Source organism: Peromyscus maniculatus, chromosome 5 (assembly GCF_049852395.1).
Source record: "Peromyscus maniculatus bairdii isolate BWxNUB_F1_BW_parent chromosome 5, HU_Pman_BW_mat_3.1, whole genome shotgun sequence".
NCBI lineage: Eukaryota > Metazoa > Chordata > Mammalia > Rodentia > Cricetidae > Peromyscus > Peromyscus maniculatus.
The window spans coordinates 41,077,087-41,103,511 of record NC_134856.1 but is presented as its reverse complement, the minus strand read 5'-3'; the positions used below and the strand labels follow the sequence as shown (position 1 = coordinate 41,103,511).

The 26,425-nt window shown below is 42.2% G+C and overlaps 1 long non-coding RNA gene across 1 annotated transcript in view; it reads right to left on the bottom strand.

The window, feature by feature from the left end:
• Positions 1 to 26,425, bottom strand: part of LOC143273313 (uncharacterized) — a 728,872-nt gene that overhangs the window by 537,429 nt on the left and 165,018 nt on the right. Inside the window, exon 2 of the long non-coding RNA XR_013051298.1 lies at positions 5,817 to 5,884. This is a non-coding gene — a long non-coding RNA (uncharacterized LOC143273313). The remainder of the gene's footprint in view (positions 1 to 5,816; positions 5,885 to 26,425) is intronic.

Here is a 26,425-nt window from a genome sequence, read left to right as displayed (position 1 = left end):
CAAACAGAAGACCTCAAATATCATCAGTCACCCTCAAATGAAATAAAATGACCTTAAGCTTTAAGAGTTCTGTGTTGACATTTCTGAACTTCAGGGTAGCGAACAGGATGAGCCAGTTTTAAAACACACATTGAAACAGCGGTTCCTGTACTCCCATGAATACTCTCAAGAATGCTTCATGTCTGGCAAATATTTAAGCATCTGTATGTGCTTCAGCTGGCCAAATTATACCTACCCTTCCAAACACAGAAATCATGTCAAATAAGAGGTAAGAACAAGAAACAGTAAAATAGAAAAATCAATACCGTGAACCAAACGGGACAGAGCATCATTGTTAGCCCAGTGCCCAGAAGCTGGAGACAAGATTGGGAGTTTCAGACCAACCTGGGCTATGTTGCAAAGCCTTGTCCAAAGTGGCACTTAATGCAAGTAATCAAGAGGTTGAATAGTAAAATAAGAAAACATGAGATGAGATAGAATCAAAACGGTGTGTGTGGGGGCACATGGCATATCTGATCAACACTACATATAAGACCCAGCAAGGAATGTAAGGTCACATCGCCTTTTATACTTCGCATTTTGATGGAGATGAAGTGTCTATACAGGCTGGAAAAACTCTCTCTTATGCATGAATACTGGAAGGAACATTCAAAAATATTCAAAGCAACATTATGGAAAGGGGGTAGGAATATAGTTCAAATGGGAGAGCTCGGCATACATAAAGTCATAGCTTTTATCATCCCCAGCTCTGCAGAAGCTGGGCCTGATGGTGCAAGCCTGGATAAGTGGGCAAGTCGGAAGTTCAAGGTCACCCTCACTAAGTTTGAAGTCAGCTTAGACTATATGATATGAGAACCGATCTCAAAAAACAATGATTATAAGATAAAATATTAGCTTCAATTTAATAAATAGGTTTTAAAGTACAATGTTTCATACACAAGCCTACTGTACAGCAATAGAAAGGACAAGAACATATGCAAATGTGACAGTGTTGGTGGATCTTAGAAACAATGTTGAGTGCAAGTTCATCATGTCATATTTATCAACCTACACTCAGGATGGCATAGTTTTGTAATACTTGAAGTTTAAAATATCTGAACAATATACTGCTTAATTAAACATACCTAAAGAATTAAATAGTATTTTGAAATGCAAAGGTCCCATAGGACAATATTCTGAATACTGACCATCTCCTAGAGAGAAAAGGATGGAGAGGTTGGACCTAGGAGATACACAAGGCATGTGCCATGGACTTGTTATCCTACTGTTCAACCAAGTTAATATGTTTGTGGCACTTGTTTCATTATTATACCCCATAACTGGCATCTCTAGCATATATTTCATTCTGTATATATACAGTATTCCTGATTTAAAAAAAAAATGATTGCAAAGAAGTCATACAACCATGAAGACAGAAAATAGGGAAGGGACTTGTACTCCTCTGTTTAAATCTTCTACAACCACCTCTATGAGGGAGACTCTTGGCTTGTCAATCCAGGAGATAAGCAGCCTAACAGCTATCTCTAGAACAGCTAAGGGCTATCTCCAGCGAAGCTGGAATCTTTACCACAGAACTCTCTCTACTAACCTGCTAGACGTCTGCTCAGAAACAGTGACTACAGAGAAAAGGGAGGGGAGAGACCATATTGTCTCCCAAGGACATCGCCTCAAAATTGAAGTGCTAAACTGAACCCTGGGCAAAAGAGGACAGAAGTACATGCTGGGAACTGGAGTTTTCATGGCCTTCCATAGGCCAGAGACTAAGACTACAGGGGTTAGTGAAGCTCCTTGAAAAATAGGAAGTGAAACATAGATAGATCCATCTTCCAAAGTCAGAACCCAAAAGGGCAGGTGGCTGTCGGCTGAGAGGACACGGTAAGAGGCAACTTCATTTAAAGTCCAGAGTCTATCTCTCTACCTTTCAAATCTGGGATGGTCATTCATGTGACACTCTGGCCCACAGAATCTTAGCAAAATGTTGAATCAGGCTTGAAAAGTGCTTGTGTACTAGGGGTGGTCCCTCTCGATGATCTAAGTGTGATTCTGATATCAGGCACATACTTTGATTTGGAACCTAACTGCTGTCACAGAAATCAGACAAGTGCACACACGCGCACACATATACATGCACACACATGTACACCCCCCCACATACACGTGTATGTACACACATATACAAACCACAGACACATTCTCGTGCACATGCACACACACCCCACTCCTATACACACGTCACATGTAAGCCTTACAGAAGATCCTGCTAGCTAGCTAAGGCCAGCCTGAAGAGCAAACATGTTAACTCTTAAAGAAGGGCTTCTTCTGGAAGGAGAACAATTAATCACAAAAGTGTGCTGCTCGTTGAGAGAAGGCACATGTCCTTATAAATCAGAGTTAAAGAACGGTAACAATGAATTCTTAAAAGATTTTAACTCCCTCACAGTTGATCAAGGAGCCAGAGGTAAATCAGGAAGCATGACCCAAAGGAGCATGATAAAGGAATGAATAAATTCTCCTCTTTATAGCGAGCAACCTTTCTTTCCAATGGCCATGACTCCTTCCCTATATTCTATCCCCTCAAAGGATAATGTCAATAAAATTAAACTTAAAGTCATGTATGTCTAAAGTGATTAAGTAAACGTAATAAGAACACAAATAGAACATTCACATTTCACCTTTTAAAATTTAAGATGACTCTTGGAAAATAATTTTGGATCATGAAAGATAAAAAAACACCACCTCAGGTTCATATTACACAATGTAAAACTGAGGACACAGCACATAGAAAACTGTATGGCACCAAGTGAAGTGGAAACCATGTGAAAATGTATAACTTTACATATTTTTATTAGTAAACAGAAAGAAATAAAATGTAAATGAATTAAACATACAACTTAAGAATCCAGCAAGGAAATACAAAACCTAAACTAAAAGTAAGAAATCTCAAGGGCTGATTCTTCTTAACGATCCGTGACATTCATGGTCAAGGAAAAGACGACCCATGGAATGATTCAACCCTAGCTGCACAGAGTCACATTGTAAATTCACATGTGGTGGGGACGGTGTCCACAAGTGTAAACTTCAGATGAACTGGTATTTCAACAGGAGACTATAAACTTTCTAAAATTAACTCAAACAGAGGTTAAAAAGACATGAGGAACATATTGTAAACTTGAAAGAAAATTAGAGGGTTCAAATACCTTACTGCCCCCCAGTGAGACAGTTCACACATTAATTCTCTCCCATCTAAAGAAAAGAAGTGGTCCCTCCATGCTATGTGACCTGTTCCAGAGCCGGAAAGAGATGAAACAGTCTTTATTAGTCAGTAATATGAGGCCACTGTTAGTCTTGACCAGACAATTCATAATAAAAATACAATTACACTAGCATAACTATAATGTTCAGAAGCCCTGAGTAAAATAAGCTCATGTCTTGGGGAGGTTTAGTCCAGGATGCAAAGATGAATTCATGTTGGAATGAATTCACACACTATAAATGGAAATGCACACTTGTTCTCTAATGGAATGACTTCATACTACAAAGAGAATAATTCCAATCCCATAATTTACAGATACAACTCAGTCACCATCCAAATCTGACACGGAAAAACAAATACAATTGTCAGGAAATATTGAAAAAGAAAACTCAGACACATTGGGCATAACAGGAATAAACAGCAAAATTACTATCAGCACATGAGCATGACAATACTGAGACAAAATATTTGCAGTAGCAGAATTAGAAAAAAATAAATATATACTAGCCAATGATAAAAAAAAACAGGAAAATTGTGTGCTATGTTCACATACGGACAATATATGATGATTCAAGTTTACAGTGAAGAAGACCAAGGGAAGAAATCAAGCCCTATCCATAACTAAGAATAAAAAATTTAGAAAGTAAATTTATAGAATTAGGAGGAAGAGGAGGGGGGAGGAGGAGGAGAAGGAGAAGAGGAGAAAGAAGAAGAGGAAGGAGAAGAAGGAGGAGGAGGAGGAAGAGGAGGAGGAGGAGGAGGAGAAGAAGAAGATGATGATGATGATGATTACCATTTATCTAATAACAGAAGGAGAAATGCTTTCAAGGACAGATACCAAATGTTACCAAGGGCATTTTCCCAGCATGGAATTAAATCATTTCTACTTTTGCTATTTGCATTCTTCATTATTTTCAACATTTTTCAAAAATGAAAATGCTGATGTTGTCTTTATTAAAAATATTTTTGAGAGGCTGATTCCTCTGCCGTGCAGTATATATTCATTCACATATGAGTGTACAGCACTGAAATTCATTGGAAGCATATATAAAGGAAATCTGAGCAGTGTGCCAATGGCACGCACATGAATGTGACTCACCAAAAAATGATTGTATGTCTGAAGGAAATATTAAAATGAATAGCTCAGCACTGCGGTGATTGCACAGAACTGTATCTATTCGCTCTGTGCACTGGGCAGGAATTTTTCATTTCATACATCATTTACAGCTTGCTGCAATGATTCTGCAAGATCAGTCCATACCATTAGCACACACAAAGAGAAACACCCAGAATTCTCCCTGCTAGAAAATCCAAATGTTTGGGAGGTTCACTACGTAAAAGGTTCACACTGTCTGAACCAAGGCTGCTCTGCCCACCAGGATGAAAAGCAGCAAGTGACAATAAACAGAGACCAACTATCTGAGGTCAAGCATGGGACTCTTCCACATCCACCATCCAAGCATGCCTTGTGCCTGTAGCCACACTTACTTTGCAAAGCTATTTAAAGTAAATGAAAACAAAATGATCAAAGGCATGAGACAATCTCACCAGAGGGGAATATTTTTGTGAATGGGGACCAGCTCTACTTTCTAAAATATGCTATCAAGGCATTGGATAGCAAGCCTGTGGGCTACTCGGCACTTCATCAAAATGATTATCTTCTGCATCTGCCACCGGACCCTGGTCCCTGATCTTTCTTAAGTGTTGCCATTTTCAAATGACAACATGGAAAGTCTATACCACAACGCTGAGAAATTCTGTCTTGTATATTTCAGGCCACTGGATGGTGAAATGCTTCCAGAGTCCACAGCTCTATGAACACTCTCTTCCTCTATGATAGTCAGGAGGCTCAGGAAAAGCAACTGTCAACCAACTTCTGCCTCCAAGAAACCTTGACATTCCAAAGCTCCCTGCTTCCCATCAAGAAAAACTCACATCTCCATTTGCTGGTGAGTGGACCTACAATATCCTTTTCCACCTGCAGACACAGAAATGACCCCAACAAATGACACCCAAGCCACTATCCTTGGAATTTATCATTGTGTTTCATTCTGGATTTAGAGCCATGAGTGTCAAGATTTACATTAAATCTAAACAAGGAATGTAACTTTAAACCATCCACAGGCACTCACCCAGACTGGCCATAAGTATACACCAAAATGATCCAAGCATGTGTCTTAGAAGGTCAACACCTTCCTTAGAAACTGCCACTTGCTCCCACTTTCATATGGCAACAATCTTTAGCAACTAGATTCACTTATCCAGAACCAAACATTAGCCAGTAGGTACAGTATCTTACTCTGCAATAGACGCCTGATGGCTGAAGTCAAATTCATGGCAGAGTATTGGAGCAAGAGAGATCTAGGTGTTTTTAAAGCAAATCCATTCAAGTTCAAGTTGCTCATTTTTATGTCACATGTATTCCAAATCATTATGTCTAAGAAATTTGACAGGAACACATGCTCCTAGCTTCAAGCAATCTTGAACTTTGGATAAAACAAAGCACTCAGAGGAGGTGCCCTGATCATTTCTGGGACACCCCAACTGGGATGTGTCTACATACCAAGGTCAGAGGTCTTCTTTGATTTATTTCTCTTTTGGTCTCAGAAGAGTTCAAAAAATTCCAGAAGCCTGCAAATATGAAAAAAAAAAAGTTTGGTTTCAGGAAAAGATCTAGAAAATAGGAATCAAAGTCATTTGTGGAAGTTGAAAGCATATATGCTTGGCTAAAAATGAGGCCTATCTGGGGTTGTAGAACATTGTCAAACATCTTCAAAGCCATGGGTGTGATGGTTGTAATGAACACAGAAGGCGCTACAGCTAAGAGGGAAAGCATGCCTTCCAGTTGCAGAGAAAGCCTATGCCCTCCCTTCCCAAGGAGGAGAGGGAAGGTGGCAGGAGATGCATACTTTCATTAAACGGTAAGTTTCCATCCGTGGATACATTTTGATTCATTGCTAATACAATCAGAGAAAAAATGGGAGGGAATTTGTGATTTTTCTTACTGGTTTCGATGTAGGAAGAAAATAAAAGGAACTTTCTTCACCAATAATAGAAAACAAAATTCTAACTTAAGGATAAAGCTCTGGCAGGAGTCCATGGTGAAAATAGCCCCCCCCCCCAACACACACACACACTTAGGATAAAAAGGCAAACCTCAGGCTATATTTTGGAAAAGGGGGTGGATTTGAGTATGTTGTTGCCCCAGGTGTGAGTCACAGACGTACCTGACGTGTGTACTTAATGCTGACACAGAGATAATGCCTTAGCAGCTGAAGCTGTCCCTCCTTCTCAACAGCACCGAGAAGGGGGGTGGGGGGGCAGAGGGGGGGTCAGTATCAGACAGCTCTCAGGTAAGGGAAAACTGATGCATGGAGTGAGTGCCAAAGAGGAAATCCAAAGTCTAGAAGCTAACAGGAAGAGCACAGGCCCAAATTATTTAGAAAATACCATTCAGTAATGCTGCCCAGTGTAAGAATTAATCACTCGTTTAGTCAAAGGGGAGAACAACCTACTTATTTAAGTGCAGAAGTGAACGTCAAGACACCCAAAGGGTGGCTTCCAGAAGCACTTGCTATTCTGATCCCCAGAGTATAATAGCTAAAGAAGTGAAGGGATTGGATGGACAGCTGTTGCCCCAGAGGGGAGCGGCTCTGGAGGAGCGGTAAACAGCTACCGATCTAGTCGCCCTCTGCTCTGCAAGACAGACTTAAGAAGGACTATCTCAAGCCACAGTGTGAAGAAATGCACAGAGTCAATTATAAAAGTCAAGCATGAGCCTTAACTCATTGCAGCTACCAGAAATAGAGAAAGTTGGAGGTTAAAGGGGATGAGAATGACCAAAACCAGGAAGAAAGATCCAGAAATCGATGCTAGAACTTAATTCAGAACAGTCTCAAGTCTTGACAACTGCAGTTGGTGTTTCTAAGCCACTTACAAGATAAAAACCCTCTCTCTCTGAGCTGAGCCTAGTATTGCCCAATGTAGGTTCTCTAAGATAGGAAATACCTTAGACAGGTAACCGATCCTTGTCCCCAAACTCAATATCCAATCCTCCCTGTGTGTACAAACCACACTTCAAACTCAAGGTACTTTTATGCATAAGGCCCCAGGAATGGTGCTTTGAAGAATGATTATGTAAAACATAGTAGTTGCTTAGAAGAAAATTCAACTCCACTTCCTTTGAAATAATCACAAGGAATGCCGTTATTTATACAGCCTGCAAACCTACCCATTGCACACTGCTTTAAGAAAAAGTAAACGACAACTGTAAGATTATTTTTTCAGAGATAGACTATACACACCAGAGAGTCCTGGCATGCATGCACACACAGCTGTCTTTCATTATATTTTTGTCTAGTAAACAAATGCTGTTCATTCAAGTAATGCCGCTGTATTTTGAAACCACCCTCAATGTGAATTATGGGTGAGTACTGCACCATCATGCCGCTTATAGAATGCTAAACTAGTCCAAAGTCCACTCACTTTCCTCTCAGACCTCCAGAGATTAAGCTGTGGGGTCAGGCAGACCGGAGCATCAGGGTTTTAGAGTGACCCCCTAATAAACAGTCTCTTTGGACTCTCATGCCTCAAGAGGATCATCTGGCTACATAAACACAACATGATTTGACAAGTCCACACTGTCACAAAGTCCCCGAGTAATTTTACAATCCCTAAATCAAATCAGAATCTGCAAGAAACCAACGAGGTATCTATGCAACATTTTCCAAGATTGATAAGGGAGCCACCAACGTAGAAGACATAGAAAGAGGAAACAGTGGCATGAGCTAACCCTCAGCATGGCTAGAACCAGAGCTACTTACAACCCCGACTCAACCCTGTCTTCTTGGTGGTAAAGCAGAGGCTTTGTTCCAATAGACCTTTATCTACAAAAGCAGGAAGGGAGTCAGGATTAGCTTGTGGGCTGTAATTTACTGATCCACGCCTTGGAAGTTCACCAACAGTAGTAATTATCAACTTTCAGCATGGCTTACATATATTTGGGCACATATGACAACATGAATTAGAATACAGGGACAAAAGAAAACTGTCAGGAGAATAAGATGGAAGATGGTCCAGTTCCTTGATGCCTCTGGGTATCCTAGAAGTCAAAGCAAAGAGGATCAATTATATGCTGGATTGTGACAGACATCCAACACCTGTTCTTTACAATAGTTTAGGTTACGTGGCAAAGGGGAACTTAATATGTAATCAGCTAAAGTTACAATAAGATTATCTCAGGTTATTGAAGTGGGTGCTATAAACACAGTGGTTATCTGCAGTGTGGAAGAGGGAAGAAGAATGAAAATCCAAATTGGACTCATCAGAGGCTGAACCAGCTTTCTTTGAAGATGGAGAGAGTTGGGGTCAAGAAATGCTGATGCTCAGAGAAGTCAGACAAAGTGAGAAAAATAATCCTGAGAGTCCACAGAGGAGATTTCACCCCTATTGCGTCTTGATTTTAGCCAAGGGAGACCTACCTATAGAAATGTAAGGTGACACATGGCAGATGTACTGACCTGCTAACCCACTGGGTATGGGATGATCTCCTATATCAACTACAAGAGATGTCTATGAGGGGACTGGTGAAGTCACTCAGCAGGCCGAGATGCTTACCGCCAAACCTGAGGACCTGAGTCTAATTCCCTAGACCCACGTGGTGGGAGGAGAGAGTGAACTCCTACAAGTTGTCCTCTGACCTCCACACGTGTACTAGGACACATGTATGCATGCACACACTAAATAGGTAGAGACAACTCTAGGGCCCCTAACATAAGGTGCATCTTCACACTGTGCCTACTGCGTGATAATGTGGATTACAATACCCAAGCATGCATCCATGCTGACAGGTCCTTGGTACCACACCCTCAAGTAGGTCAAGGGTAGAATAGCAAAGCACAGGGCAGTGAACGCTCTCTGCAGGGAGCTGACACTGCAAGGTCCATGAATGCTGATCCCCAAGACTCTGAGTGAGTATCATGTAACAGCTTAGACTGCCAGAGCTGGGGAGATGGCTCAGTGGGTGGAGCGTGAGGACCTGAGTTTAGACCCCAAAACCCACATAAAGCTGGACTTAGTACAAGTGCCAGCAATGCCAGCACCCCCATGAGGAGAGGGAAGTAGAGACAGGCGACTTTCTGGAAGCTCATGGGCCAGGTGGCCTGTCATACACAACAGAAAAATGAAGAAGAGACTGTCTCAAAACAGGTAGACATCGAGGATCAACACCCTAAACTGGCCCCTGACCTTCACATATGTGTATGCTTTAAGAAGCCCTCAAAGTCCTAACTGAACTTACAACACCCCAGAGAAGCAGCCACATGGCCCCACAGACTGACCCCAGGGGCTGATTTTATAGCTAGTCAGAGCTGCATGACCACGGTCTGAGAGACCACTCCAGGCACATCAGCTAATCCAGCAAGAGTTGAAGCAGGCCAGGCTCTGTTCAGAAGCCTCCTTTGCTCTGGGAGAAAAGGATCTCCTCCCCAACTTACTCAGCATCTAAATAGCTGCTTGTCTTAGACAAGGAGTTAAGGGGACCTGAGTCAGAGGGACTCACACATCCCTTTGCAAAGCTTATCCACAACCAGAGACACACAGTGCCTAAGAAGCATAAAGGAGCCAGGCAGTGGTGGCACACGCCTTTAACCCCAGCACTCGGGAGGCAGAGGCAGGTGGATCTCTGTGAGTTCAAGGCCAGTCTGTTCTACAGAGTGAGTTCGAGGACAGCCAGGGCTGTTACACAGAGAAACCCTGTCTAAAAAATATATAAGAAAAAAAAAAGAAGCATAAAGGAGATTTTTACATGCACTGGGACCAGTCCAGGCTTTGTTTGCACACTTTGTGATAGGCATTAAGCTGTCTATGACCCCAGACTAAAACCATATAACCCCAAAGTAGTCTGCCTGAAGTAAGAAACACACTTCAAATTAATTGGGGGTTGTTGGACTTCTGAGCTGGAAATGCCTCAGCAGGTGTTTAAAAACTTTCAATCTATGCCTTGCCACCATAAACTTGAAACTATGTTTCACACGTTGGGAATTGTTTTTAAGAAATGGTCATAATGATTTGTCTCACACCTTTGCAATTTGACCTTGAAGCTCCCCAATCAGGAGTGGTGTTTGTTTCTCTACTTTTCATCTTGGTCATGGTTGTGTTATTCTCTTTGGTCAACTGAACATTAACCGACATAATGCAAGGTGGGGCTTGAAAAGCACTTGGGGACTAGGACATTCCCTCTATGGGCTACTTTTGGAATCCTGACCCCATCATGTGACTAAACCCTACTGGACGCCACAGACATAGAGCTCAGACCACCACTATCCCATCATCAGACTGATGTCCTTATCACAGCCACTCAGTTGTGAAGGTACTATATAGCACTGCCTATATAACCCAAAACCAAAGACTGGTGAGCAGCAGAGAAAATGGCTCAGGTGGTAAAAATGCTTATGGCAAAAAAATGTCAAGACCTGTGTTTGATCCTGAAGGAATCATGCACAAAAGCTGAGCATGGTAGGTAGTGTATATCTACATATAATCCCAGGAAGAAACTCAACATCAATTTCTGGCCTCCACATACAAGTGCATACCTGTGCACATAGGTGTAGTCACACATGATCATGGACACAGAGACATACACACATGCATGCATGCATACAAGATAGATGAGCAAATTAAATAATAGTCTTTGGCTTCTGGAGTTTGAATGGTATATTATCCAACAATGTGTCAACAGTCTATGGCACACATACCTAATGTCCAATCCCTAGATGAGGTAGAATATATTAAAGTAAGAAACACTCATCCACAGGGATGAAGAATGGTTCATCTGCTCACCAACATGGGCTGTGCAGGCTCTCTGGGTTATCAAAACCAAACTGCAATGTGTTCTCACTGTTGCTTCTATTCCTAGTGTATCAACTTCAGTAGAAACAAGTATGTCTTAAACAAGACAAAAGCCCTGCTGCTGTGGTTGCCTGCTGTGGTCTAGGAATCAGAGCAAAGGTTCTGGGAAATCACCACACCAGAGAAACTCCTCAGTCTTCACCTACAACTCAGTTTTTAGAAAGCTCTGAGACTAGATAAACAAGTATTGTATCAACACATGGCCAACTGAACTCCAAGAGTGTTAACTACTTCTGTCCAGGAAAGAAAGCCGCCTGCGGTATGGAGGTCTAGAAACTCCACAGGGTTCACACTGGGACACGCATCGATTCCAGTTCTGGTGCTGGTATTGAATAGCTAGAGAAGATGGGTAAAAAATAGTGAGATCCATTAAGTGTTTATTATGCATCCAATGTGGCGCCTAATAATCACTAGCCCAGAATCTTTACAATAACTTTATGAGGCAGGTTCTGTAAATAGTCGCATCTTTATACAACACTTAGGATAACTCAGTGCATTTCCAAAACAATAGATCTGGTATGTGGTGGAGTCTACATCTGATCTAGGCAGGATGACTCTGAGAGACACATTCTCCAGTATTTTAGGAAACTGTCACTCAAGGTATTTGAACTGTGTGACATAGCAATGTGTTTGTTTGTTTAATTTGTTTAATCAATAAACCCATTGACTTAGTCATGCCAAGAGTAGTTAAGGAATACCTTTTACACGGGCTGGGTAGGTGCCTCAGTAGTAAAACGTGTACTCAGCATATGCAATATCCAGAGTTCAATCCCCAGTACTGGGGAAAGGAGGAGGGGAGGAGGGAAAATACCTATTATATACAAGAGATTTAAGACTTGAAGATCAATGGTGAGGTAAACCCTGCCTCATAAAGCATTTCAGATTTAACAGGGAAAGAAGATTAGAACCGAGTGACTCAGTTTCTCCCTGTGTCAGCATAGGGTGCCTCACTTGCCAATCAGCCGTTCCCACTGTATGACCCGAGTTTCTCCTTTGTCTGCGTTCCCTGTCCAGGACTCTGGTGTATGTGAACTATATCCCCAAATTATTGGCTACATCTCCCTCCCAGAGTATAAATGAATCCTCCTCTTTAGTGTGTCCCAGAGTTAGATGCTCATCCATGATGGATGGATGGTAGCAGCAGACAGTGTTAGAGTGGAGAGGAGGAAGGATGCTCTCCGGAGTCTTGAAGGGTTTCCTTTTTTATTAGAAACCAGTGCGAACTTCATGTAGGAAACAAGCGAGGGAACTCCAGCAATCAGGCTGCAAGCCGTCTCATATCACTTTTATTTGAATGGATCCAGCCAGATGTACACTCAGTCCCAACTCCACGGGACTTCTATTTCATTCTTAGTTATAGTCTTTCTAGGGACTGGGGAGGAGACAGGAGGCAATTCAGGCTAGCTTAAAGGAAGTAACTGGTTTCTAAGGGTCAAGAAGTTTAAACACAGTAATGAAGGTCACCTGTGTATATTTTTTTAATTGCAAATGATTACTCAGAAAAAAGTAATTACTGCCATTTCCCAGTGGAATTATACTATGATATCTTTATCCAAGGAGATATACTCTAGGCTCTAACCATTCGTGTTCTCAGTGGAACACGTGACTCCTCTGAATTTCAGGAGGGGCATCAAAGAAAATATGCCATTTCACATTGAAAGTGCAGATACCTGTCTAATTATTCTTGCCATGAAAGGGAGAAAGTTAACATTGGACTTGAGCAGAAAGGAGAGCTGATGAGACTCCGGATGGCGGGGAATGTTGTGAATTGTGTAAAGAGTTTTGAACTATATGCTATTTTATTTTGGCCTGCTAACAATGAGCTCCCCCAACGTGTGAAATTAGACCCTCGGAAGAAACAAAAGAGGACTGAGGATGAGTGCCAAGCTGTTCGGCAAGAGACTGGGAGAAATTTGGCAACAGCCTCAATCCTCCTGAGGACTCCGTGGGTCCAAGAAAGTAAAGTCAGCGCAAATCACTCGGCAGTTGTAGAATAAGCAGGGCTTCTCAGAGGACGGAGAGCCCTTGAGCTCCATCAGCTTATAATAAATTGCATTTCAGAAGTAGCACTTTTCAGAGATAATATATAAATATTTTAAGTAGAGAAGTAGAGGTGTGGGCTACTTTTTCCGTAGTATGTCCAGAAAATCTGCGCGCACACATCAAGCTCTGCATCTAGGGACGCTTCTTTGTTGTGGTGCCTGCATTTTTAAACAACGTGCCTGACCTATTTGGGAATTAATAGAAGTAAGTGGAGCCAATGTGCTGTTTATTATTTATAGCAGATTCACTTTGGATTAGGGCTTTTTAAGATGTTTGGGTCTAGGCTCCATCCAGATGTGCTGCTAAGCAGCTCCTAGCAGGCAAGAACATGGACCAAGTGACAACCTGCACCATCAAGGTGACATCAAAGCCAACTCCTTTCCTTCTCCTGAAGGCCATAAGAGAGGAGGGGAGAACAGCTCTGTGCTGGCCTCTGTCATCCCATAAAGAGAATCTCTGCAGGTCAGTGTAGAAGGCCTCTCCCTTCAATTAGGATCCCAGTGACAAAACATAATATCAAATGTCTAGCTTCCATTCATAAGATTTTCTTAGAAATCTTCTGCTTCTCTTACAGTGACCAAAGAAGGCCATTCATGAGCCTGTGTGTCTCCCTGTGGACTATGAAACACTTACCAATGACTCCTGAGCAAGAAGAAGTGGAAGAACATGATAAAGGATCAGAACCAAAATGAGATCTACAATTAAGCCTGTCGTGGTGTGATTTGGAACAAGGATGCCTTTAGTTCTCCAGACTTAAAATAACCATGAGGTTTGAGCTTCACTTTCTCTTTTTATAGATTTTTTTTAAAAAGTATTTTTACAGATTTTTCAAGATGAATGGTTTGGAGGGGGAGGGTGCAGGAAGGTCACTCTGAGCATCTTCTGGTCTTTGGAGTCTCTGGGTAGAGAATAGGAACTTTCCTTAGTGAAAACTCCCTCACTCCCCAGCTTCTCTCTTCCTTCTTGTTCATTATTGTAAGGAGTATAGGAAGCTTTTCAAAACACAAAGTCAGCTTGACGGTGAAAGATATAAAGCAATGGACCATTCACTGACCAACAGGGAAAAAAAGTGATCATGACTGACCCAAGAACTCAAGAAGCTGGAGCTACTGAAGGCCATGTGGGCCACCGTAAGGCTGAGACAACTCGCACAGGTGCTTGGCTGCATCTTTTGTACATGGAAGTGCACGAGCCAGCTGTTTAAGGAAGATCACCTCCCCCTGTCTCCAGTGGATTGGTCGATCAGTGCATCCTTTTCAGAAGTGCTTTTAGACAAATGTTTGCATGCTACTGCCTTTGTGCTTGAAAATAATGACCCCAATACACCCGACTGGCTGATACTAATGTTTAATACTAAAGAAAAAGTCACTCCATTTATTTCCTATCACTTTTTTAAATCTCCCGTGTTAGAGTTGATAAAACAGGTTCTACGAGATCAAATGGTTCTACGTGCCCAAGACCCTCAGCACATACAACATCTAGGCTTCAAGCCTAGGTTTTCTGGCTCTAGTCCAAGTCTCTTTGTAGAAGGGCAAGAGAGCAGGAAAGATGGGGTTATAGCTGGGGTCTAAATCTCATCCCACTTATTAGCAGTTTGTAACTTTATATGCATCTTTGATTTCTTATAGCAGCTTCTTTTATCTACAAAGTCAGGATCATCCGCCTACCCCCTGCTTGCAGGGCCTCAGTCACAGCAGGGCTTAATTAGTGAGTGATTCTTCTTCCTGTTCCCAACTCCGCAATGTCTATTTGTCTTAGGACCTTGACTGCCTTCTGCCCAACTCATCAGCTCAAATCCAAGCTCTCATGAAAGTAATTAATAGGAGAAGAGATTGGAATAACCCCACAGACAACACCCAGGAGAGGGGAGGAGGGAAGCAGGGAGATAGGGAGAGGGGAGGAAGAAGAGGAAGAAGAAGCAAGATTAGAAAATATCTGTGTCAACACTTTACTTAGGCTTGGTCTGGCAAGATTCTGGGCACCCCTAAAAGAAAATTTTGCAACAATGATGATAGCAAAAGTTGTTCTTTTACAGACTTCTGGGTAAATGAAAAATAGTGGTTCAAACCTACTGGGGACATTGGGAGTAACATATTAGTCCAAACAAAGGAAAATGAAGGCACATCTCTGAAACTTTTATTGGCTGTTGAATGAAGGCTGCATCTAGTGACATCAAGACTGTGGAAAGTCTGGCTTGTTATACACAGCCATGTAAAACATGCAGCCAGACAAAGCCAAATACTGTGGATTACAGCTGTTCACAGCAATGTTCAGTATAGAGACATGGGTACACATAAGATGTGGGTGACAAAGCATTCAGGGTTGCCATGGTGACCAATGTGGCTTTCAACTTAAAGAGGCTGCTTAATAAATAGCACCTTGTGATTCTTTCTAAAGCAGACACTGCAACACTTGCTACTTCTGGAGGCTGTTGGGATTAACATTAGCTAAGGAAATGGGCTCTTGGGTCAAGAAATCTACATGGAAATGACATCAGCAGAAGCCCCATCACCCATTAACCTGAAAAGTGCCTCATAAGATGGAGTTGTTAAGACACATCAACAGGAACAGAATGCAGATGTGGCTTAGCTACAGTCATTGCTACCATGGTGTGCCTTTGTGTGTGGTGTCAACTCAACCAGACATGTTAAATGTGTCAATGCCACAAGCGGCAGTCAGATGTCTTCCTCTAATTACCTTTGCGCTCCCACAAGACTATACAAAATCCTTTATTAATTTCCACTTTGCTATGTTTCTGCCTTTCATTACTGAGCCTTTCCAGAGACTTCTGAAAAGTGAGAAGAACATTTAAATGATAGATAGATAGATAGATAGACAGACAGACAAATAGATATTTTGAAATAGGGTCTCACTGTAGCCCAGGCTTGCCCAGCAATCACTGTGTAGATCACACTAGTCTCAAACTCATGTCCCAACCTCTATAGTGCTAGGATCACAGGCTTGAGCTACCAGGCCTAGTTCTAACAAAGATTCTGAAGAAAGGCACAAAAAAAAATACTTACGTTACACAGTAATCAATAGTAACTGCTATATATAACATGTAGCAACTAATTCTAATACTTGTGTACATAGACCATCAAAAGGGGATACATTGGAGAATTAATGTAGGTGGGGAAAATAAGACCTTTTTTCTTCTACATGATTTTTTCTTAACTATTTTTAATGTTGAAAGTGATCTGAGGGAAAATTAATTAATCAGTTTTGAAGAATAGGTAGCTCTTACTTATAACTATTAAATGTAGAATAAATAAGGATGTTCTGTTTTCTTTTCTGCTGTTGTGATAAAAGATTCTGACTGAAAGCAGCTTGTGGAGGAGTCAGTTTGTTTTATACTTCCAGGTCATAGTCCATCATTGACAGAAGTCAAGGAGGGAAATCAAGCAGAAATCACAGAGATCACTGCTTACTGAGTCCTCCAGGCTCATGGTCAGCTAAATTGTTACATAGCCCAGGAACACGTGTGTAGGGATGATACTGACCATAGTGGCCTGAGCCTTCCTCATCAATTAACCATCAAGGCAAACCCCCACAAGTATGCCCACACAAATTGATAAGCTCTCAACTGAGACTCTACTCTCAGGTGACACTAGGCTATGTCAAGTTGACAATTAAGGATAATCAGGCTGAAGAATGGATAGGAAATTGCGATTCAATTTTCACAGCAAGAGCTGTTGCAGGTAGACCTACCAATGGATGTTAACACTTATTGAAGCTGAGAAGAAGCAGGAGTTCAACTTCATCTCCAGGAAGTTCATCTCTACGCCAGTAAGGGAAAACCAGCAACTGTTCAGAGAAGAAAAGCTGCAGCCACCTTCCTAGCCTAATGACCAAGGGTGATGTCACCAGGAACCATAACATAATGCCTTCCTAGCCTAATGATCAAGAGTGACGTCACCAGAAACCATACCATGATGCCTTCCTAGCCTTGTGACCAAGGGTGACATCACCAGGAATAAGACACACAGACCATAATATGATTGCATGAGAAAGGTGTAGCCTGTCTATGATATTCTCCAAATCATACACCCTTGATCTAATCAGGAAAAAAAGAGTCAATCCATAAACTAACTGACCATTACTATTCAAAACTGTCAAGGTCACAGAAATGGAAAACAGACCAAAAAGCAATAAGATATGACAAGTAAATGCAGTGTAGGTTTAGGACAGTTCTTCAGTCACAAGAAGGATTTAATCTTGCTCCACTTCATCTCATCAATGTTGGCAGAGAGAGAGTTTTCAAGTAGTGATGGAAGAGTAGATGAAAATCTCTGTAACATAGCTATTTCTCCCTAAGTCTCAATTATTTGAAAAGAAAAAAAAAAACTGCGAGAGTCTAAGAGTAAATGAGAGATTAACATATTTCACATGCATGAAAGAGCAACATTTTATAGGCTCCCTTCAGAATTAGTCATTTCATTTAGGGCAAAATGTAGATGGCCAAGTATTGTTTTTTGTTATTAATAAAGGCCCTTGAAAAAATTTTCTATCAAAATATATCATGCTCCATAATTACAAGTAAACAAAGACTTCAACACATATGAAGTACTTACTGTTTACCCAACACCTTACTGAGTTTGTTACATATGTTAACTTGAGAAATAGTTGAAGTACTTCAGAAGGTCGTGTTGCTAGCTTGTGCTTTTAACCACTACTGAGCCAACCAGAGAAAAAGGCGGGGGGGGGGGGGGGGGGGGGGGAGGGGCACCATACCGTATTCTGAGCCAATCAGAGAACAAGGCAGGGACACCATACCGTATTCTGAGCCAATCAGAGAACAAGGCTGGGGCACCATACCACATTCTGAGCCAACCAGAGAACAAGGCAAGGGGCGCCATACCGTATTCTGAGCCAACCAGAGAACAAGGCCAGGACCACCATACCACATTCATCTTGCCTGAAGTTTGGAAGATGAAGAAAGAAAACAGAATAACCAATCTTAGATTATGATAGAAATTATATTCAAAAGGACATTGTCAAATATCATGGATTAAATATTAGTCAAATGTCTCTTGGGGTATGGAAGTTACTCAACTGGTAGAATGCTTGCCTAGCATCTACAAAGACCTGGGTTCCATCTCTAGCACCACATATCCTGGGCACAGAGGACCAGACCTATAATCCCAGCACTTGAGAAGACCAGAAAGTCATGGTATCTTTGGCTACAATAAGTTCAAAGCCAGCCTTGAACAAAGGAGACTTTATCTCAAAAAGAAAAACCTGTTTTCTGAAAAATAGATGTCCCTTGCTTCAGTTCTCTGAAGTTAGCAGATATATTTTAAGACATAAAAAGGGCAAAATGCTTATGAGATCAGAGATATAGACAACTTAAAAGATCTTTGCAAGGCATGATGAACTTTTATATAGCCTTGCATTTAGATAATTCCTCACACATCTGTTATTTAGTCAATGAATACTACCAATGTCTGCTACTGAAGAAAACATTTAGAGAAAATGGAAAATACATGTTTTCTTAATATACCTCAAATTTATCATGTAAACACTCTCTCTCTCTCTCTCTCTCTCTCTCTCTCTCTCTCTCTCTCTCTCTCTCTCTCTCTCTTAACCCGCAGACTAGGTGTTGAGTAAGGAAGCCATTAGAGACTACTAGATAAACAGATATTTACATCATTTCCAATCAATTATTTAAAACACATGCCATTAAAAGTTTATTAGCTTGATTATTTTTAAGGAACTACTACCAAGCTCATTAAAGCAATCAAGGTTCTGGGGATTCAATTAATACATAACAATAAGTGAACAATTTGAATTACAATAAATGCAAGAATCTTATCACCAGTACAAGATGTACTCTTTTTTAATAACTCAACTGTTTAATCTCTCTGCTCAAAACACCCACTGAATTGGACTTATCGTGAAATAAATCTTTGGTCAAAATTAGTTTTATAAAATCGCTGACTTCATATGCTGAAAGCTTGTAAAAAAAAAAAAAAGTCTTTCTTTTCTTTTTCTTAAAGCCAAGGATTCCATTGTTTTTCTTTGAATTCTACTATGACCTTTTTATGTCATGAAATCTGAACAATTCATTCTCTGTACTCCCTCTTCTGGTTTTGTGTATTTGTATATCTATGGCTATGTAGTCAGATAGAGCCACCCACGGGAGACACAAAAGCGTAGGCCCAAAGGAAGACAATAAAAATACCAGAGGTCCACCTTCACAGACATAGTCTCCATGATAAACAAAGCACAAGAAATCACCTATTATTATAGAACCAATCATAGAACCAATCAATCAAGTTTTATTACAGTGATTAGCCAGGCAACATGGCTTCAATTTGTGCAGCTTTTAGCAAATTGACAAATGTTTGCAAATACATACACGAATGTGCAAAAATATAGCACATCGAAGTTTTGAATCATATTTCGCCAGTCTACAAAAGTGCTTTTGATATCAAACTCAAAATTCCTATGTCCTGCGTTAGCCTCAAAAGAAATTCTAGTTAAAATGAAAAACCCCTGAAATACAGGCTGGATCATGGAGGTGCTTGCAGAAGGCAGGCTACGATTGTTCTGCGCTGTAATGCAATCTATTCCAGAATAATTTTTCTTTTTATTATTTCATTAAGTTGTATCTCACTAAAGTTCCTCTTAGGATCTCTCGGCGGCACCAAATTTTTCATTGAGAAAACGATAAATCACGGGCCTAAATTACAATTTAATTATAAACGCCTTTGCCTTCTAATGCTGCCTGGGACCTTTTACCCTGCTCCATAATTCTAAAAAATGACCCCTGTCATAATTTCCTTCACTAGAATAATATGGAGAGATCTAATCCTGAATCCTGCTGTCTTATAATTTAATATAAGAGGTAATTATTATTCAAAAGATAATGTTGCAGATATTGAAAATATTCTGAAGTTTGAGTCTAGGGGAAAAAAAAAGAAAGCTTAGGTGCGTAGAAGCTTCTTATCACCTCGCCTATCAAGAGAAGCAATGGGAAGACGCCAAAGGGTTTTTAATGAAACAATATTGGAATCCATATATGTACCGCTGGTGTTTTGTACCGTGCGAGATGCATCTCTATAGTCTTTAAACCACGACGAGGAACAGAATGCCTCATTTCCCAAACCAAGGATGCCTGAAGCAGCAACTGTGTTGAGCTGAGAGTACACAATGACACCGTGGGTGATAAAACTTCACCCCTTCTCTTCACGTGGGCGAAGGAGAGCAAGGGAGAATGGACCCTGCAGCCTGAGCACCTAGATCCAGCCTGAAATGTTATGGTATACCAAAGAGAAGGCGTTCCCTGGGGCTGAGGCATAAGCCTCTTCATTGGCAACATTGGCACAGCTGGGAGGAGATACCTGCACCTCTGGGCTGCCTAGGATGTGTCAAAACCGTGGTGAAGGGCAGGCCTGACCCGTGCATTCCAGGATTTAAAGACAAAGTAAAACAACAAAACCCAGGCAAATCAAGAGTAAAGAATAGACACCTGGCAGCCTGCCACGGTGCCCTTAAACTCAGCCATCAGCTCTGTAAGTCCATTGGTGGCAATCTGAACACCCCCCCCCCCCAATCAGAGCTTTCCCACTGTACAAGTAGCTGCCCGTTCCCAGTCACCATCAAGCCAACAGAGAGAAGTCAGTGCACCAGAGGGATAGTCTTTGTTACAAGGAGGTGGGGAAAAAATGGGTCAGCACAGAATGTGGGCCTGGGATCTGTGAGGCAATGTGACAGTGGAAAACCAATGGAATTTTCATCCCCTGTTCACACAAAAGGGGAACAAGACCATTGCTTCTAAATGACAAATGCTCTTGAGATCGTCTGTCTAAAAATCTGATGTCATTCTGCCAAATGGCATGAAATAGAGAGTCCTCTTTCTTCCTGCTTCCACCCAAAATTCAAACGATGGCAAAATGAACCATCACAGCTAAAAGCATAGGGGAGAGGACATGACATCTCAGAGATGACCCAGTAGAGGTGGTGATGGGAGGTATGGTGGAGAGGGTGGAGAAGGATACATCACTAAGGATGAGCAGGACACAAAAGAATGATTACCACCCCTACCTCCCAATCTTAGACTCTTCACAGAACCCCTCTGCGGCTCAATAAACATCAGACTCCACAGTATGCACACACCGCTTTACGGCCTCTTTTGTTTTGTTTAGGTTTTGCCCTAGAAGCAGCTCATTTAAGATGCAGTAAATCGGAAGGGTGTGCCCCCCACCCCCATCCCTCCATAAATCTCAGGACAGTGCAAATGAAGTAAGTCTCATTACGGACAGAAAGAAAGGGCCTCTCCAGGCAGGGACATCTCAGACTACCATTAAAGCAATCATTAAAAATAACAACCCACCTAAGGGGAGGGGAAAAAGAGTCATTCCATATATATATCTCACATAATATATAGATATTAGCTAATACTATTAAAAATAGGTTTTCTAGGTTCAAATAAGAATTGAAATTCAAAATGCAAGAGAAAAGAGAACAATTGATGCAGGGAGAGGAAGGCCCAGTCTTATAGAAACAGTCTGTAATTTCCACCAGTACCAGCGGAGAGAGCCATGAAACGGTACCCATAACGATCCAGCAATAAAGAAGTGTGCAGAGATCAGGAGACTGTGCCTACCTGAATTGTTTGAGGAGTGAGAAATATTTAAGAGTCCTGGGAGGTTCTCAGCAGACAACAGACAAGACTTTCCAATAACTAAACAGAAGTACATTAAGGTGGACTCAGGGGTAGATGGAAAGAAAGCACAGATAGGCAATACAGGTTTAAGATCCACTAAAAAAAAATTGTCTTCCTCCGTGTGGTATGTTTTCAAGGGATCTCAGTTGTAATGATGTGGCGTGAGTTAAAAGTAGGAAAACTGAAAGCCAGGGGAACGGGAACAGGAGGCTGCCCATAACCTAGCCTGTTCTACCCATGCGGCTGGCTCTGATCATGCCTGTGGGTGCTGGAAATTGCCTTGTGGAATGAAGATCATACTCTCATGTAAGAGCTACCTAAACATGGGAAGTTTGTTTCCTAGCAGCCATGAAGACGAATCAGAAGTTATACAGTTTCATATTATATAATTCTAGGTAGAAAAAGCAGGACTCTGCTCACTCACACTCGATGATTTTTCTATACGAAAAAAAATTAAATAGCGAGATGTGGTGGTATAGGCTTATAATCCCAGCACTCGGGACATCAAGGCTGGGAGATCACAAGTTCTAGGCCAGCCTCGGCTACATAGTGAGTTCAAGGAGATACATAGTTAGACCTCATCTCCAAAGACTAAACAAAAAAATGTAATTAATCAATCAGTCACACCCGTACCTGCAGTTGTTGGCGACTTTCTCCTGTTATTGTAATGTTGCAGGGATGGGAGCCTCTAGGCCCTGAAAAGGGCAGCATGTTTTGTTCACCATACCCACTGTTCTTCAAGAAAGAGACAGGAAGTAGTGAGCTGGAGAGGTGGCTAAGCAGATAAGAGGGTTTGAGCTTATGCCCACATCAAGTGGCTCACACCCTCCTATAATACCCACTCCAGAAGGGCCAATGTACAGGAATGAAAATAAATCTCAGAGGACAGGAAACTGTTCTCACAGGCTACTCTCAAACAGAAGAATACAGATGATTTAAAAATAATAATAAAGTAAGCCTGGGGGTGTAGCTCCGTCAACAGAGTGCTTACCTAGCACAGATAAGCCTTGGGTTCCATCCCCCAAACCACAAACATCAGGCATATTGGGGTACACCTATAATCCCATCACTCGGGAGGCAGGAGGGTCAAGAACTCAAAGTCATTCACAGTGGCATAACAAATTTGAGGGCAGCCTGAGCTATGTGAGATTTTCCTGGCTTTAATTAATTCCTGGGTTTAATTAAAACATGAACAAAATAAAATACCAAGAAATAAAATAAGGTTGAAAGCCAAGTGTTCCAGAGTTACGATGATGACAATACTTCCTAGACGGGAGGAACTGGCCAGCTCCGGCCCCCGCGCCCCCCCCCACCCCCCCACCCCGGCTCCTGCCACCCACTGTGTGCAATGTATTTGTGGCTCTTGCCTTGTTATTTCTTCTTACCTGGAAGAAGGGCCTCCTGGTGCTTGCCTTAGTTACCCCTGTCAAAGCTTTAATTGTAAGTCTTTTGTTTTAGGATGAAGCTCACTGGTAAGGGAGCAAGCTAGGAAGACAGTAGAGAATGCCACCTTAGAGCCACCCCACCCGAGACATAAAGGACTAAACTCTATATTCCACCTCAGCAGCACAATGGTACACTTGTGTGTGTGAGTGTGTGTGTGTGTGTGTGTGTGTGTGTGTGTAGTGTGAATGCATGCATATGTATTTATGTTTGCATTCTTCTGTGTGTGTATGTGTAGTGTGCATGCATGCATATGTATTTATGTTTGTATGCCTCTGTGTGTGTGTGTGTGTCTCAGTGTGCGTGCATGCATATGTATTTGTTTACATGCCTCTGTATGTGTGTCTGTGTGTGTAGTGTGCGTGCATGCATATGTATTTATGTTTGCATGCCTGTGTGTGTGTGTATGCATGTGTGTTTGTGTGTGCAGGGGGGTCATGTGCACATGTGGTGGGGTGGGGAGGTGCCTGAGGCTTACTGATTTGTCTAGGCTAGCCATTAAGACAGTAGGTGGTATCCACCTGTTTCCAGCTGCCCAGCAGCGCTGGGACAATAGTTGTGAGCCACCCTCCCCACCTTTCCAGTGTGAGTACTGGGGGTCAAGGTCAGGTCCTCATGTGTACACAGCAGGCATGTCACCAACTGAGCCAGCTCTCCACACCAGTTCAGAGAGGAGGGGGACAGCAGAGGCATACTTCAGGGCATTTGCCCACATCTGTAGTCTAAGGACTCCCATCATGGATGACTTCAAGCTACCAACAGCACAGTGCTAGACATAAAGGACTTAGGAAGAGAACCCGAACATCACTAAATGTTCACTTTTAACCAAAAGACAGACAGACACAAAGACATAATCTCAAGACAAGAGCACGGAGAATAGGAAACTGTAGCAAAATAATTAGGAAGTGGTTGTCTATTATCTTTGATTTTGATATAATTTATTTAATTGTATGCAATCTAATTTTTAATAACAGCTATGTTAAACATAAAATCCCTGCAACGTTAACCATCAGCTCTATAAGGCAACACAAGGCAGTTTCAAACAAAATACATATGAGTGGCAGAAATTCCACTCAGTCACTGACTCAAGGATCTCTCCAATGGGAAGTAAACGGGACACTTCTGGTCTGGAGTAGGCAATAAAGCAAACCCCAAGGCCAGAGGAACTGTGCCATCATGTTAACACTGGGCCTGTCCAGCCTGAAGCTGGGTTATAGGTGAGAGGGCCCAAGAGGGCTCCCCCAGAACATGCTGTCCCCTTGAATACAAGGCTGGCTGTGTTTCCTGACAGTCCAGTTCTTGCTGACTTGTGGTGGCATTGCTGCTCCTTAACTCGAGTGACCGAGTTCTCCACTAGCCATTCTGCTCCTCCCTGTCTGCTGAACCCACATTCACTGTGTCCCGCCTTGAACATTAAGACTGAATGCAGGCTAAACAACCCCAGCCCCAGCCCTGTCTCCACTCCACAAACCATTACTCCTCCATCTTTCTATTTAAGGAACTATTGCTTCCCTACCCAGCTTGCTCACCTCCTGCTCTCTGGAACTCTTATGGTATCGACTGTCCTCTACAGCCAGCTCTGAAGACAGCTTTCTAGATTGCCTGCCAAGTTCCATTCATGGTGGGATGCTCTAGACTCTTGTGGCTTCCAGATCCTTCTCAGTACTTCCAGAGCCAGCCCTCAGCTTCAATTCTCCTCTGGTTTGAAGCACCAGAAACTGCTTCTGGGCTCATCACCTACCCCTGTCTTAAAGAGCAGAGCTGACCTCAACGGAGTGTTCGAGTTTCCCTGGGAATGAGCCCACCTTTACTCTGCGGCCCAACCCGCCAGCTCCCGTACAACCTGGATGATCTAATGAATGAAACTATATGCTCGTCCCTAACAATGTCCTATTTGTATTCATCTGTACTTTTCCTCGAAGTACCTTCTCCATCCTTCCAAAAGCAACCTCAGTCTGTCCTATCAATACGCTATTCCTCCCTGAAACCCAGACTCCCCGTTCTACACGGCAGCAGCTCTGCCCCGCTGGTTCATGGCGCTCCTGCCAACTGGAGCTTGAGTTGCTTTTCCTGCTCTCATCCGACTTATTCTAACCTCCTCCCTCCTCAGGCACCTGGCAGTGAAGTGCACACAGCTGGACTTTAATGCTTGCTCAACTGATGCTCAGCCCATTTCAGTCCAAATAAGACAATCCAGATTGGAAGTCTAAAACCTAGTTGTGTTACAGCACATGGTGTATTGAGTTGGTCAGAGATTTCAAACAAAAACATTAATTCAACTTGTCTGAATGGTCAGCTGACTTTTAAAAATGCTCTCTGTCTACCTTTCTTGATATTTGATTTTTTTCCCCCTTGGGACTGAAGCTAACATCCTACCATTCAGAGAGACACCTGTGCATGGAGCCAATTAAGTTTGCTTCCCTGTGCTCTGACAGGGTGGCCATGGATGTGCTGAGGAAACAGACTTTCAGATGCTCCGTAGTAAAGTCCCAAGAACATCAACAAGGGGATGCTTTTCAACTGGTAGCAAAGTGCGCTGCCTGGCCCACTGTTCTAACAAAATACATGAGACAACCTAAGGTCAAAGGGTCTGTTCTGTCCAACACAACAGGAAACGGACGCAGAGCTGCTCACACTGTGTTAGAAGGGAATGGGAAGAGGGGATGCAGGAATAGAGGCCTTCCACTGGCTTCCCCCCTCTTCCAGTTCCCAGTCCATGGGGCAGGTGTGTAGTTAGAGGCCACAGGCAAGGTGGGAGTCCCCGCCTCAGTTGTTCCTTTCTGGAAACACCCTCACAGACATAGCCCAGCAGTGTGTCTTACCATCTCCTAGGCCACTCTAAATTCAGTCAAGGTGATAAAAATAATTGGTTGAGCTAGGGAGTGACAAAGTGCATTGTGTAGAGAGATGTATGCATGACGACGACGATGACTTCTCTATGAAGTTCAAAGCCAGACAAAACAAAACTGCATGCCATTTACCATGGCAAGCCGAGATGGAAAAAAATGCACACAAAGAGTGAGAAGGACCAAATTTGAAATACTATTAATTCTTGGGAGTAGGTGGGATTGGATAATGAGAAGGAAGGGAGAGAGACATGAGGTCAAGAA